Source organism: Delphinus delphis, chromosome 7 (genome assembly GCF_949987515.2).
Source record: "Delphinus delphis chromosome 7, mDelDel1.2, whole genome shotgun sequence".
NCBI lineage: Eukaryota > Metazoa > Chordata > Mammalia > Artiodactyla > Delphinidae > Delphinus > Delphinus delphis.
Window position 1 is genome coordinate 14,609,102 of NC_082689.1, and position 13,884 is coordinate 14,622,985.

The following is a 13,884-nucleotide window of genomic DNA, read 5'->3' on the forward strand; positions in this document are numbered from 1 at the left end:
TCTATATATTTATTTATTGTCTATTGATTTATCTTGTACTGAGAATGGAAATCTATTATTAGTATGTTTCCTTTTCTCTTTGCATCTCCTATGGTTTTGCTTAATAAAACTAGCTTCGACCTTATTTAGTGCTTTGATGCTCAGAGATGTTTGATCTTTTTTGTGAATTTTAAAACAGTATTTATATGGACCTTGGTTATCTTTAATGAATTGTGGCTTGAATTCTATTTATTTGAGACATCAGAATCTGAAAACTTGCTTTCTTATTATTTATATTTTCCTAGTATATTTTTGCTCATTTCATTTAAACCTCTGAATCGCTTTGTTTTACATGTGTCCCTTGAATACAGCATAAAGTTAGATCTTGCTCTGTGAATATAATTGAGATTTATTTCTTTTAATAGGTGAGTTAAGTCCATTTATTGATGGGTTTTTGTGTTTGGTCTTAACTTTTTCAAATTATTTTCTATGTACTGTACTGTTTTCCATGTTTCTTTATGTGATGTGTTTTTTTTCTTTAATTTTATTTTCCTTTTGATATTTAGGAAGGTTTTACTTTTCTAGTAGTTACTTTTGCACTGTTATCTTTTTGAAAGGCCTCCATTCCTCTGTTTTATTATTTAATCTTCACTATCTGGTTTGGGAGTTTTTAATGTTATCCTTTGATACCCACCAACTGCCTACTCAACAATCAGTGAACTCACTCTGCTTTCCTCACTGATGAGTGGGCATGTGAGTTGTTTCTAGTTTTTGGCAATTATGAATAAAGCTGCTATAAACGACAAAAAAGGGATCTCCAGGTAAAGATGGTGAGGCACATTTATAGCTTTTCGCTGACCGCATTCAGCCTGTATCTAAAACTTGTCCAGATTGAATATGCTTTGTCTGCTGTAGCTGGAGGGGCCGCTTCAGTGGGAATTATAGATGCAAATGGTGTGGTATCAGCAACTGAGAAGAAACAGAAATCCATTCTGTAAGATGAGTGAAGTGTGCACAAAGTGGAAGTGATGACCAAGCATAGAGGTTTGGTGTACGGTGGCGTAAGTCCAGATCTCAGAGTGCCGGTGCACAGAGCTGGAAAACTACTTCAGCAATCTATCTTGTTTACCGAGAAACCATTCTCACAACTCTGCTAGTACAGAGCTTAACTTCTGTGATGCAAGAATACACCCAGTCAGGTGGTGTGCCTCCACTTGGAGGTTTTTTTTTCTTTTTAACTATTTGTGGTTGGAATGAGGGATGACCATATTTATTTCAGTCAGATCCATCTGGACCTTACTTTGCCTGGAAAGTCACATCAATGGGAAAGAACTATGTGAATAGGAAATCTTTCCTTGAGAAAAGACATAACCAAGATCTGGAACTTGAAGATGCCGCTCATACAGTCAAATTAATCCTAAAGGAAAGTTTGGAAGGGCAAAGGACAGAAGATTACATAGAAGTTGGAATCTTCAGTGAAGCCAGGTTTACAAGTCTTACTCCAGCTGAAGTTAAGGATTACTTAGCTGCCCTAGCATAATAATAAAGTGACTGAAAAATCCAGAATTTCAGACAATCTATCTACTTAAACATATCTAAATTATACTTTGTCTTGTCAACTTTTTACATACTTATTTCTACATAGTTTAATGGACTGACATTTTTAAAATGACACATAAATCATAATAAATTGTTAAAAAAAGTGCCCCACACCCTTTTATACCTCCATTCTTTCCTCAGTGGTCTTCCCACTGATTAGAGAACACCTCTGCCATAGTGTGTGACTCCTACTTTTTGTTCAAAACTCAGCTCTGAAGGAAACTCATTTATGAAATTTTCCTGGAACTCCCCCCCGGCTGGGTTAGGTGCCCCTCTTTTGTGCCCTGTAGCACAAAATTAATCTATTCACAATAAATCTAATCACAAATTATTTTCCAGCTTTGTATCTCACTATGGTCCATCATACGTTTATAGGCAGGTTTATTTGCATAGTGGTTAAGAGAGAGGACTCTGATATCAGACTGCTAGGATTAAAATTTTGGTTCTACTGTTTCTAATTATGTGACCTTGGGAGAATTTCCTAATTCTGAGTCTCTTTCTTTTTTAAAAATTAATTAATAATTAATTATTAATTTTTGACTGTATTGGGTCTTTGTTGCTGCACGTAGGCTTTCTCTAGTTGTGACGAGCAGGGGCTACTCTTCGTTGCGGTGCCCAGGCTTCTCATTGCGGTGACTTCTCTTATTGCGGAGCAAAGGCTCTAGGTGTGCGGGCTTCAGTAGTTGTGGCGTGTGGGCTCAGTAGTTGTGGCTCACGGGCTCTAGAGCACAGGCTCAGTAGTTGTGGCACACGCACTAAGTTGCTCCACGGCATGTGGGATCTTCCTGGACCAGGGCTCGAACCCTTGTCCCCTGCATTGGCAGACAGATTCTTAACCACTGTGCCACCAGGGAAGTCCCTGAGCCTCTTTCTTTGTAGGAAATATGGAGAGTTTAATATCACCAACCTCCAGATAAAATCAGGTGCCATGATAATGAGGTAATTCGCTTACTAAGTTGTCTCACACTTACTAAGCACTCTCTACCTATTAGCCTTAATGTTACTATTAGTGATGGTTGGCAATAGTCTATCTCATGCTGGTTTTTCCTTGTTTTTGCTTGTTTTTCCTAAAGTCTGATTGACACTGGAAGCCCCAAACCTGCAGTTTGAGAACTTTCTACCATGTTAAAAGTTCAACCTAGAATTAAGTCCACAGGGAAGAAGGAAGTCAAGATATGTATAGTAATACAGGGGCGAAGACAGTGGACTCAACCTGTGAAAATATATCAAGAGTGGGTTAGAGCTCAGAAAGAAATGCTTTGTAAGGCTTATTCTAATGGTGGAGAGAAGATCAGTCTGGCCAGAGTAGACATTTGCATCAACACAGGAGTGGTATTTCAAGTTATCCTTAGAAAAGGCTTTGGATTAGATTATACTGAGATTTATTTTAAGGGACTAAAAATCATCAGAATTTATTATTTTATTTCATAAACCAAATTATAGATATAATATATTATATATATTTTATGTTTCAATTAAGGAAAAAACCTTAGGTGATTCACATACTTTGATGAATTTTCTTTCTCCTTATGCCAAGCATTTGTAAAATAAAATGGTTGCATGGGATGATTACTAAGGCAGTCTATAGTCTTTCAAGATTACCTCTACCTCTGACATTCTATGACATTTCAAAAAATTCTCTTTTCCTAAGAAGATTTCTATGGTAGAGAAGGAATTGTAATATAGCAACAATCTTCTTAACGTGCTTTCCTCAATGGAGGGTCATTTAGAGTTTAATAGGATTAATTTGGCTGACATGTTCAATTTTAAAAGGAATCTCTGTTCTTGTGCCAGCCAGTATGGATTTTGACAGGCTAAAAGCTCAGATCCTGCCAGTTTCTCCCAAGAGTATGGCCCCTTAAGCCGTGGCTCTGGCTGAAAGCTGCTTGCAGACACTGGTTGTGGAGATGATGAATAGATGGTTGGACTAAATGTTCTGCTCCTGGGATCCCATATGGAGCAAGTCCCCCTTGACCTCCAGGCTATCCTAGCCCAGTCTCTGGGACCCTCTTCCTAATCTGTGCTAATAGGATAAACAGATTTAGAGGGGAAGAGAGTTCCTCCACCACAGGCCTCCTGCACAATTGAAGATGGATTTCATACTAAGAAAGTTCATCCCAAAATGCAATGGAAAAATTTCCAGTTATGTTGGCAGCCTTGGCAGCCCCATAAATTCTCCTCTCCCTCTCCAGCTCTTCTCTTTCTGTATCTTCAGGATCATGGAAGAATAGCTTTCTATTGGTGGTACTGGTGTTTTCAGTAGCAACGGTTCTTTTATCTTCCTCCAGGTCTGGCAGGGACACTTTTAAACTCCAGCTGCTTTAAAATTTTTGCATCTTATTTAAAATGGATAACCAACAAGGACCTATACTGTACTCTGCTCAATATTATGTAACAACCTAAATGGAAAAAGAATAGATACATGTATACATATAACTGAATCACTTTGCTGTACACCTGAAACAATCACAACATTGTTAATCAACTATATTCCAATATAACATAAAAAGTTAGAAAAATTTGTTTGTATCTTATGCTTCTTCTTCTGGATAGGAGTGACCTTAGCGACTGAGAGCAGGGAAGCGATAAATAATTAGGGCCAACCCAGCAGAAGCTGAACCCACTGGGATATAGGATAGATTGGTCCCCTAACACAAGAAAATATTGCCAATTAGCTAGATAGATTCCATCTTTATCTTTCCTCTAAAGCTGAGGGTGAATATAACAGAAGAAAACAAGTATTGATCCATGGAACAAATTTCTATGACTAACGTGTTTTGGCACGTTGAACTTAATTGATTGGAGAGGACTTGTCCTGGAGTAAAGGCATGGTGATGCCGTCAGGTTACCTTATGACCTGAGTACCTGACCCTGGAAGGCAACACTTGTATTGGTTAAGACTTATACTTTGACTTGGCTTCAGTCTAGGCCTACTGTACATAGATGCGTTACCTGGACAAGTTACTTAATTTCTCTCTATATTAGTCTTCTCTAAAGTTAGGGTAATAATAATGTTTCCCTCATAGAGTTGTAGTAAGATTAGATGAATTAATCTAAATGCTCAATACATACCAGTTAATTTAAGGCCTGGACAATATCTTTTTCACCTCTGTATTCTTTATCCCCAAATCCAGGTTTCTTGGTGAAAAGTGACATATTCTGTATCCTGAATTAGATTGGAGGCAGGGGCAAGGGAAATAAAAGGTTAGTTTAGAGAAACTTTGCAATTAAAAAATAGTCAGGACATGGTCAATCCTTTTATGAGAGGTAAGAGGAAACCAAGCCTCCTTTTTAAGTTTGGAACTTCAGAGACAATGACAATGGTGATACTAGGGAGTGAGAAGTTAGGAGAGAAAACGTTTCAAGACAGAAGATGACTTTAACTGCTGATACATAGATACTGAGGCATTGTCAGCGCACTGAGAACAAATGTCCAGCAGGCAAATGCAAGAACTGGGAAAATATATTTTTTTTGTTTACCTCTAGAAACTAGGAAAAGATTCTGAATATAATATGATTTTGATGACTTTATTTTGGATAGTTTTGCTCAAGATTTTAAATAGTACATAATTTCCTTCTTCTGTCCACCAGCATTTGAATGCATTTTTAACTTAATTTTTTAATTACACTTTGCTTTTTGGAGGAATTGTACATTATAATTCTTTTCCAGGGGGTATAAATTTTATTGTTTTCCTCTAAGAATTTTACTCTTATCTGAACATGTTTCGATCTTTATTTTAACTTTAATGTCAGCAGAGTCAATGTATAAAGTACATATTCTGGGACCTAGGAGTTCTAACTACACAGGAGTGTGTTCATTATTTATCATTGATTCACAACTCAGAAATCTCTTTAAAAGAAAGTCCATTAGGAAATGTCTCCCTTTCAAAAGAGATGTTCTGAGAATAATCCTATTAGGCTAGAAGCTTGCTAAGCTTATTAACTCCAGACACATTTCTCTATAAAGGGGAGAAAAAAATGCAAATAGAATGAATGTGACAAGTAAATGTTGATAGAAAACATATATTTAATTTCAGAAAATAATAACTATTATGTTCAAATGTCAGTTTCATGCCAGGACAAATTTGATGACCTTGTAAGATCTAAGCTTGATAACATTTAGATGAAAAGTGAAAAATCCTGTCTATCTTCAAATATTTGGATCAATGCGGTTCTTTAAATAGTCAATATGTATTTTTAAATTTAAGAGAAAAATAATCTCTTACATATTTGCATATATTTTTCAATTTTAATACTCTTCATTTCTTCCTGAAGATTTAGGTTTCCATTCCCTTCAGCCTGAAGAACTTTACCATTTTTGGCAGTGTAGGTCTGCAGGCCATGAAATCTTAGTTTTCTCTTATTTGAAAATGTCCGTATTTGATCTTGATTTTTGAGGGATAATTTTGCTGGAGATACAATTTTGCATTCACTATTTAAAAAAACATTTCAGCACTTTAAAAATCATTGTTTCTGATGAGAAGTCAGTGATTCTTTTTCCTTTGTGTGTAATGTTTTACTTTTCTTTGTCTACTGTTAAGATTTTCTCTTTGGTTTTCACCAGATTGACTATGATGGGTATAGGAGTAGTTCTTTTTGCATTAATTCTGCTTGGTGTTCACTGTAAATTTATTACTTTAACCAAATTTGAAAACAATTCACCTATTGAAGTTGAAAATTTTTTCAAAAATTTTTTCTACCCCATACTTTCTCTTCACTCATTCTGGCACTCCAATTACACGTATAGTGGGCCTTTTGATATTGTCCCACAAGTCCCTGAGGCTCTGTTCCTTTCATATTTTCAATCTTCTTTTCTACTTGTCTTTATTTTTAAAAAATATTTATTTATTTTATTTACTTTTAATTTATTTTTTTGGCTGTGTCGGGTCTTAGTTGTGGCACATGGTCTCTTTGTTGTGGCACGCAGGCTACAGTGTGAGTGGGCTCTGTAGTTTGTGGCAAGTGGGCTCTCTCATTGAGGTGTGCGAACTCAGTAGTTGCCCCACAGCATGTAGGATCTTAGTTCCTGGACCAGGGATTGAACCCGCATCCCCTGCATTGGAAGGCAGATTCCTTACCACTGACCATCAGGGAAGTCCCTCTACTTGTCTTTAGATGGGATCACGTCCACTGATCTAGTTTCAGGTTGGCTGATCTTTCCTCTATCATCTCCAGTCTGATGTTAAGCCCATCTGGTAACACTTTAATTTCATATATAACATGTTCTAGGTGAAGAAATTATATTTGATTCCTTTATAGTTTTTATTTTTCTGCTGAGATGTCCTAATTTTCACACACTATGAGAATATTTTCCTTTACATCCTTGGGCATAATTATAGTAGCTGCTTTAAAATCCTAATCTGCTAATGTCAACATCGGAGTCATCTCAGGACTGGTCTATATTATATTGTCTTTTCTCTTGAGAATGGGCCATGTTTTTCTATTTATTTATATGTTGAGAAATTTTGTATTATATCCTGGACATTGTGAAGAATGTGTTATAGAAACTCTTGATTCTATTATGTTCCTTTGAAGAATATTGATTTTTAAAAAAGAAAATCAGGCTGGTCACTTGGCTGTACTGAAATAGAAAATTTTTGTCTCTCCTGCAGTAGGTGGCAGCTCAAATTTCAATTCAGTTCTTTTATCCTTAAGACTCCCATCCATCAAAAAAAAAAAAAAAAAAGACTCCCATCCATCAGAAAGTTATAAGACTAAAATTTTACCTAGTGCCATTCTCTTTTTACAAATATTGACTCCACTCCATTTTCTGCCTGCTTCTGTTCACCCTTCAGTACCTTCAGTTAATTGTTTTATACCTTGTCCAGAGTTTGTAGTTGTTATTTACTGGAGGGTTGGTCTGAAAGGAGCCACTCAACCATACTGAAAGTAGAACTACTCCACCTCTTTCCCCATTCTTCAGAAAATGGTATTGCTGTTTGCAATAAATTCATTGTCTTGAGCACTCTTGTTCTTCTCTCACCTATTATTCCCTTTTCCATTTCCTATTACCTTCCTAAAAATAGGGAGTGGTCTTGTACATGTGAAGGATAAAATGTTTGAGCAGATGACAGAAAGTATCCACTCTTTTTTGTTCTCTTCACATTATTAAACTGCAGGGAATTTACCTATATCTCTGGGCAGGTAACACCACAAGAGGGAGTGCATTGAGTATGTTATATAGATAGAAATTAAAATGCAGTGCAAGTCTGAATCGCAGAGATTATTTGAAATCAGCAGCTTTTCTTCATGCTGTGAAGGCTAGTATTATCCCTTTGACTAGAAAAAAATAGGTGATATGTATAAGAAAATCAATTTATTAAAAAATGTTATATTATGGGAATTCCCTGGTGATCCAGTGGTTAGGGCTCTGCATTTATACTGCAGGGGGCATGGGTTCAATCCCTGGTCGGGGAACTAAGATCCTGCATACCGCACCATGTGACTAAAAAACAAAAAAAAAGCTATATTAAATATATTACACTAATCACAATTATAAGCATTTCCCAAATTTTGTTTAGATGAACATGTACGCCAAGACAGTTCTTAGAGAAAGGTTATGTGATCCAACACATTTGAAAAAAAATTATTTGGGGAATAGAAAAGTGGGTTTTTTGCCACTCACATATTATAGATTCACCAAGATTGGGAGTACAATAAAATCCTCTTAGCACTAGTTAACTATGCTGAATGTGATTAGTTCTTTCTTGGATGATTCAGAAAGTACATCAAGATCTTTCCTTGTCTTGCTTTCTCTTTTTACATCCTCTGCCTAATTTCATCCATTTCTATGGCTTTAAATGCCATCTATGAGTTGATGACTCCCAAATTTATCTTTTTAGTCAAAAACCTCTTCTCTGAGTACATTCAACAGCCTACCTGGCAGTTCTACTTTGATGTTTTATAGACATTTCAAAATCAACATTCCAATCTAGAATTTTAATTCTAACCCCAGCCACAAGTATATTCCTACCTAGTCTTTCTTATTTTAATAAATGGCATCACCATTTACTTATGCTGAGAAGTTTGGAGTCATCATTGATTCCTCTCTTACATTAGCGAGTCCTATTTGCTGTTGGTTATCTTGCCAAAGTATACTTTGAACCCATCCACTAGTTCAAGACGTTACTATCAGTTAAATATGGAGGAAAAGATGTTTGTCCTGTTATTCTCTGAGAACTAAAGTCCTGTGGATTATTCTCATGACTAAATTTTACTGTTCTATATTTTTCATTTTCTCATTACTACCTGATTAAGGACGAGTAGGACATGTAAAATCACCTGTGATAATTTAGGTAAGGGTCAGAAAAACTATGTCTGTGGGCCATATTTGACTTACCACATGTTTTTGTAGATAAAGTTTTATTGGAACACAGCAAGGTCCATTCTTTTAAATACAGTCTATGGCTACTTTTGTGTTACAACAGCAGAGAAGTTGTGACAGAGGCTGTGACAGAGGCTGTAAAACCCACTAAACTTAAGATATTTACTATCTGATCACTTATAGAAAATGCCAATTTGCCAATTCCTGATTTAAATTAGTGAATCTTTGGGTCATTATCATTTTTTTTTCTACACCAGATGAGGTTACATTTCTCAGGAGATGTCAAACCATGGAGATCAGGAATGGAAAGTAAAAATCTTGAGCAGCTATTTGATTTTCTACCTATCAAAAGTAATTTGTACATCCTGCCAACACCTTTAGGTAATGATGATTGATCAAATATTTTAAATAAATGTGTATATATTCAATATATGATGTTGCATATTGAAGCCAAGAAGACAAATAACAAGACAAGGATAATAACAAGATGACTATAGTAAGTCCTTACCTATCAATAATTACTTTAAATGTAAATAAATTATTTATCCAGTCAAAACACAGAGAATGGCTGAATGGATTTAAAAAGGACCCAACTATATGTTTCCTACAAGACTCACTTCACCTTTAAGAACAGACATTGGGTGAAAGTGAAGAGATGGAAAAATATATTCCATGTAAATGGAAACTAAAAGAGAGTAGGGGTAGCTATACTTACATTGGAAAAATAGCCTTTAAATAAAAAGTTGTAACAAAAGACAAAACAGGTTATTACATAATGACAGAGGCGTCAATTCCACAACAGGATACAAAAATTGTAAATACATATGCACCAAACATTAGAGTACCCAAATGTATTAAGCAAATGCTAACAAATCTGAAGATAAAAATAGACAGTGATGCAATAATAGTAGGGGACTTAAATACCCTACTGTCAACAATGGATAGATCATCTAGACAGACATTTAGTAAGGAAACACTGGTCTTAAATGCACTTAGACCAAATGGACCTAGCAGACATTAAAGAACATTCCATTCAACAGTAACATTGATATACATTCTTCTTGAACACACAGAGAACATTCTCCAGGATAGACCATATTTTAGGTCACAAAACAAGACAACAAATTTAAGAAGATTGAAATATCAGGTATGTTTTCTGATCATAATTGCATAAAACTAGAAATCAGGAGGAAAACTGGAAAATTCACAGATATGTGGAATAAAATAGCACCCTTCTGAACAAAGAATCAAGAAGAAATCAAAAGGAAAATCAAAAAGTATCTTAAAAAAAGAAAAATGGAAACACAACATACCAAAACTTATGAAACACAGCAAAAGCAGTTATAAGAGGGAAATTTATAGTGAAAAAGGCTTACATTAAGAGAAAATAAAGATCTCAGATAAACAACCTACATTTACATCTTGAGGAACTAGAAAAAGAAGAATACACTAAGCCCACAATTAGCAGAAGGAAGGAAATAATAAAGATCAGAGCAGAAATAAATGAAATACAGACTAGAAAAACAGCAGAAAAGATCAGTGAAACTAAGTGCTGTTTTTTTAAAAAAATAAAGTTGACAAACCTGTAGCTAAACTGACTAAGAAAAAAGGAGAGATGACTCAAATAAATAAAATTAGAAGTGAAAGAGGAGATATTACAACTGATATCACAGAAATACAAAGGATCATAAGAGACTGCTATGAACAATTACACACCAACAAATTGGATAACCTAGAAGAAATGGAAAAATTCCTAGAAACATACAACCTACCAAGAGTGAACCATAAGAAATAGAAAATCTGAAAAGACCAATTACTAGTAAGATCGAATCAGTAATTAAAGGTCTCCAAACAAAGAAAAGCCCAGGATCAGATGGCTTCCTGGGTGAATTTTGCTAAAAATTTAAAGAAGTAACACCAATCCTTCTTGAACTTCCCAAAACTGAAGGGGAGGGAAAACTTCCTAACTCATTTTATGAGGCTGGCATTAACATCATAACAAAGCCAGATAAGGACGTTACAAGCAGAGAAAATTACAGGCAATATCTTTGATGAACATAAATTCAAAACACTTTACAAAATATTAGAAAACAGATTCAATAGCATGTTGAAAGGATTCAACACCATAATCAAGTGGGATTTGGGCTTGGGATACAGGGATGATTCTATATAAACAAATCAATAAATTTGATAATATATTAACAGTATAAAAGGCAAAAATCATATGATCATTTCAATAGATGCAGAAAAAGCATTTGACAAAATTCAACATCTTTTCATGATAGAAATTCAACAAATTAAGTATAGAAGGAATGTACCTCAACATAATAAAGTCCACATATGAAAAGCTCACTCAACAGTGAAAAGTTGAAAACATTTCCTCTAAGATCAGGAACAAGACAAAGGTGCCCACTCTCACCACATTTACTCACACAGTGTTGTAAGTCCTAGCTAGAGCAATTAGGCAAGGCAAAGAAATAAAAAGCATCCAAAATAGGAAAGGAAGAAGTGAAACTGTCTCTGTTTGCAGATGACATGATCTTATATATAGAAAACCCCAAAGAGTCCACCAAAAAACTGTTAGAACTAATAAACAAATTCAGTAAAGTTGCAGAATACAAAGTAAATATATAAAACCAGTTGTTTCTATATACTAACAATGAGTTATCTGAAAGAGAAATTAAGAAAACAACCTCTTTAATATCATCAAAAAGAATGAAATACTTAGGAATAAATTTAACAAAGGAAGTGAAAAACCTGTACACTGGAAAGTATAACATGGATAAAAGAAATTGGAAAAGACAAAAATAAGGGGAAAAATTTCCTGCGTTCATGGTTGGAAGAATTAATATTGTTAAAATATCCATACTACCCAAAGCAATCTAGAGATTTCATGAAATCCCTATCAAAATCCCAATGGCATTTTTCATAGAAATAGAAAAAATAGTTCTAAAACTCATATGGAACCACAAAGACCCTGGATAGCCAAAGCAATCTTGAGAAAGAGGAACAAAGCTGGAGGCATCACACTTCCTGATTTCAAACTATATTACAAAGCTATAGTAATTAAAATAGTATGGTACCAGGATTAAAAACAGACACATAGGTCAATGGAACAGAATAGAGAGCCCGGAAATAAAACCCCGTACATGGTCAACTAATCTTTGACAAGAGCTCCAAGAACACACAGTGGGAAAAGGACAGTCTCTGCAATAAATGGTGTTAGGAAAACTGGACAGCCATATGCTGAATAATGAAACTGGACCCCTATCTTATACCACTTACAAAAATTAACTCATAATGAATTAAAGACTTAAATGTAAGACTGAAACCATAAAAATCCCAGAAGAAAACATAGGGATAAATCTCCTTGACATATGCAGCAAAAGCAAAAATAAAGTGAGGTTATATCAAACTTAAAATCTTCCGCACAGCAAAGGAAACAATCAACAAAATTTAAAGACAACCTATAGAATAGCAGAAAATATTTGCAAACCATACATCTGTTAAGGGGTTAATGTCCAAAATGTATAAGGCACTCAAACTCAATAGCAAAACAAACAAACAAACAAAACCCCCAAGTAATCCAAATTAGCAAATAACCTGAGTAGACATTGCTCAAAAGAAGACATAAAAATGGCCAACACATACATAACAATGTGCTCAACATCACTAATCGTTAGGGAAGTACAAATCAAAACCACAATGAGACATCACCTCACACCTGCTAGGATGGCTGTTATCAAAAAACCAAGAAATAAGGAAGTGTTGTCGAGGACGTAGAGAAAAGGGAACCCTTGTGCACTGTTGGTGGGAATGTAAACTGGTGCAACAATAATGGAAAATAGTACAGAGGTTCCTCAAAAGATAAAAAAAATATAACAACCATAAGATCCAGCAAACTCACTTCTGAGTTTATATCTGAAGAAAACATGCACTTCTGTGCTCGTTGCAGCATTATTCACATAGCCAAGATATGGAAATAACCTCATTGTCTTGACAGATGAATGGATAAAGAAAATGTGGTATAATTATATACAATGAAATATTATTTAGCCAGAAAAAAAGCAAATCTGCCATTTGTGACAACATGTATAAACCTGGAGGACATTATAAGTGAAATCAACCAGATGGAGAAAGAAAAATACTATATGATCATATTCATATATGGAATCTTCAAAAAATGTCAAGCTCATAAATCAGAGTAGAATGGTGGTTGTCAGAGGTGGGGGAGGGGAAGTGGGGAGATGTTGGTCAAAGGGTACAGACTTCCAGTTATGAATAAGTTCTGGAGATCTAATGTACAGCATGGTTACTGTTGTTAATAATACTGTACTGAAATTTGCTAAGAGAGTAGATCTTAAACATTCTCACCATACACATACACACACACACACGCACACACAGCATAGCTTTGTGCAGGGGTGGTTGTGTTAACTTGATTATGGCTATCGATACATAATACACATTTATCAATTCCTCAAGTTGTACACTTTATGTACAATTCTATTTGTCAATTATACTTCAGTAACGCTGGAAAAAAAGAAAATATGTTCTATCTTCAGGGTCTCACTTTGCTTTAAAAAGAGATGTTTATTCATTATGAATATGAATCCAAGTGTTTGGATGAATATAAGAACCAAATGCAACAGAAATTTAAGACCATCTTTTCCTTTAACATGAAAAATTTGGTATTTTGTATTTCATTGGATAAATTATGAATCATTTTCTGGACCCTGAGGTTGTATATTTTATGATGCGGCTGTGACATAGCTGCCATGATGGGCTTCTTTTTAATACATATGAATTGTTGTGCCCCACAGGAAGAGAGCATAGATTATTTCATTGTATTTATGAGTTTCCTGTAATTTGAATAAATTCCATGATCAATGCAGATGTTTACTTGGAAAAAAAGAAAGTAAAAATCTCTTGGCTCTTGAGAGAAAACAATTATAAAGTTGGATCTCAAGTTACAGGATCAA

The 13,884-nt window shown here is 35.0% G+C and overlaps 1 pseudogene; it reads left to right on the forward strand.

Annotated features, from left to right (window-relative positions):
- Positions 1–806: 806 nt before the first annotated feature.
- LOC132427975 (proteasome subunit alpha type-2 pseudogene) lies at positions 807–1,519 on the forward strand (annotated as a pseudogene).
- The last annotated feature ends 12,365 nt before the right edge of the window (positions 1,520–13,884 follow it).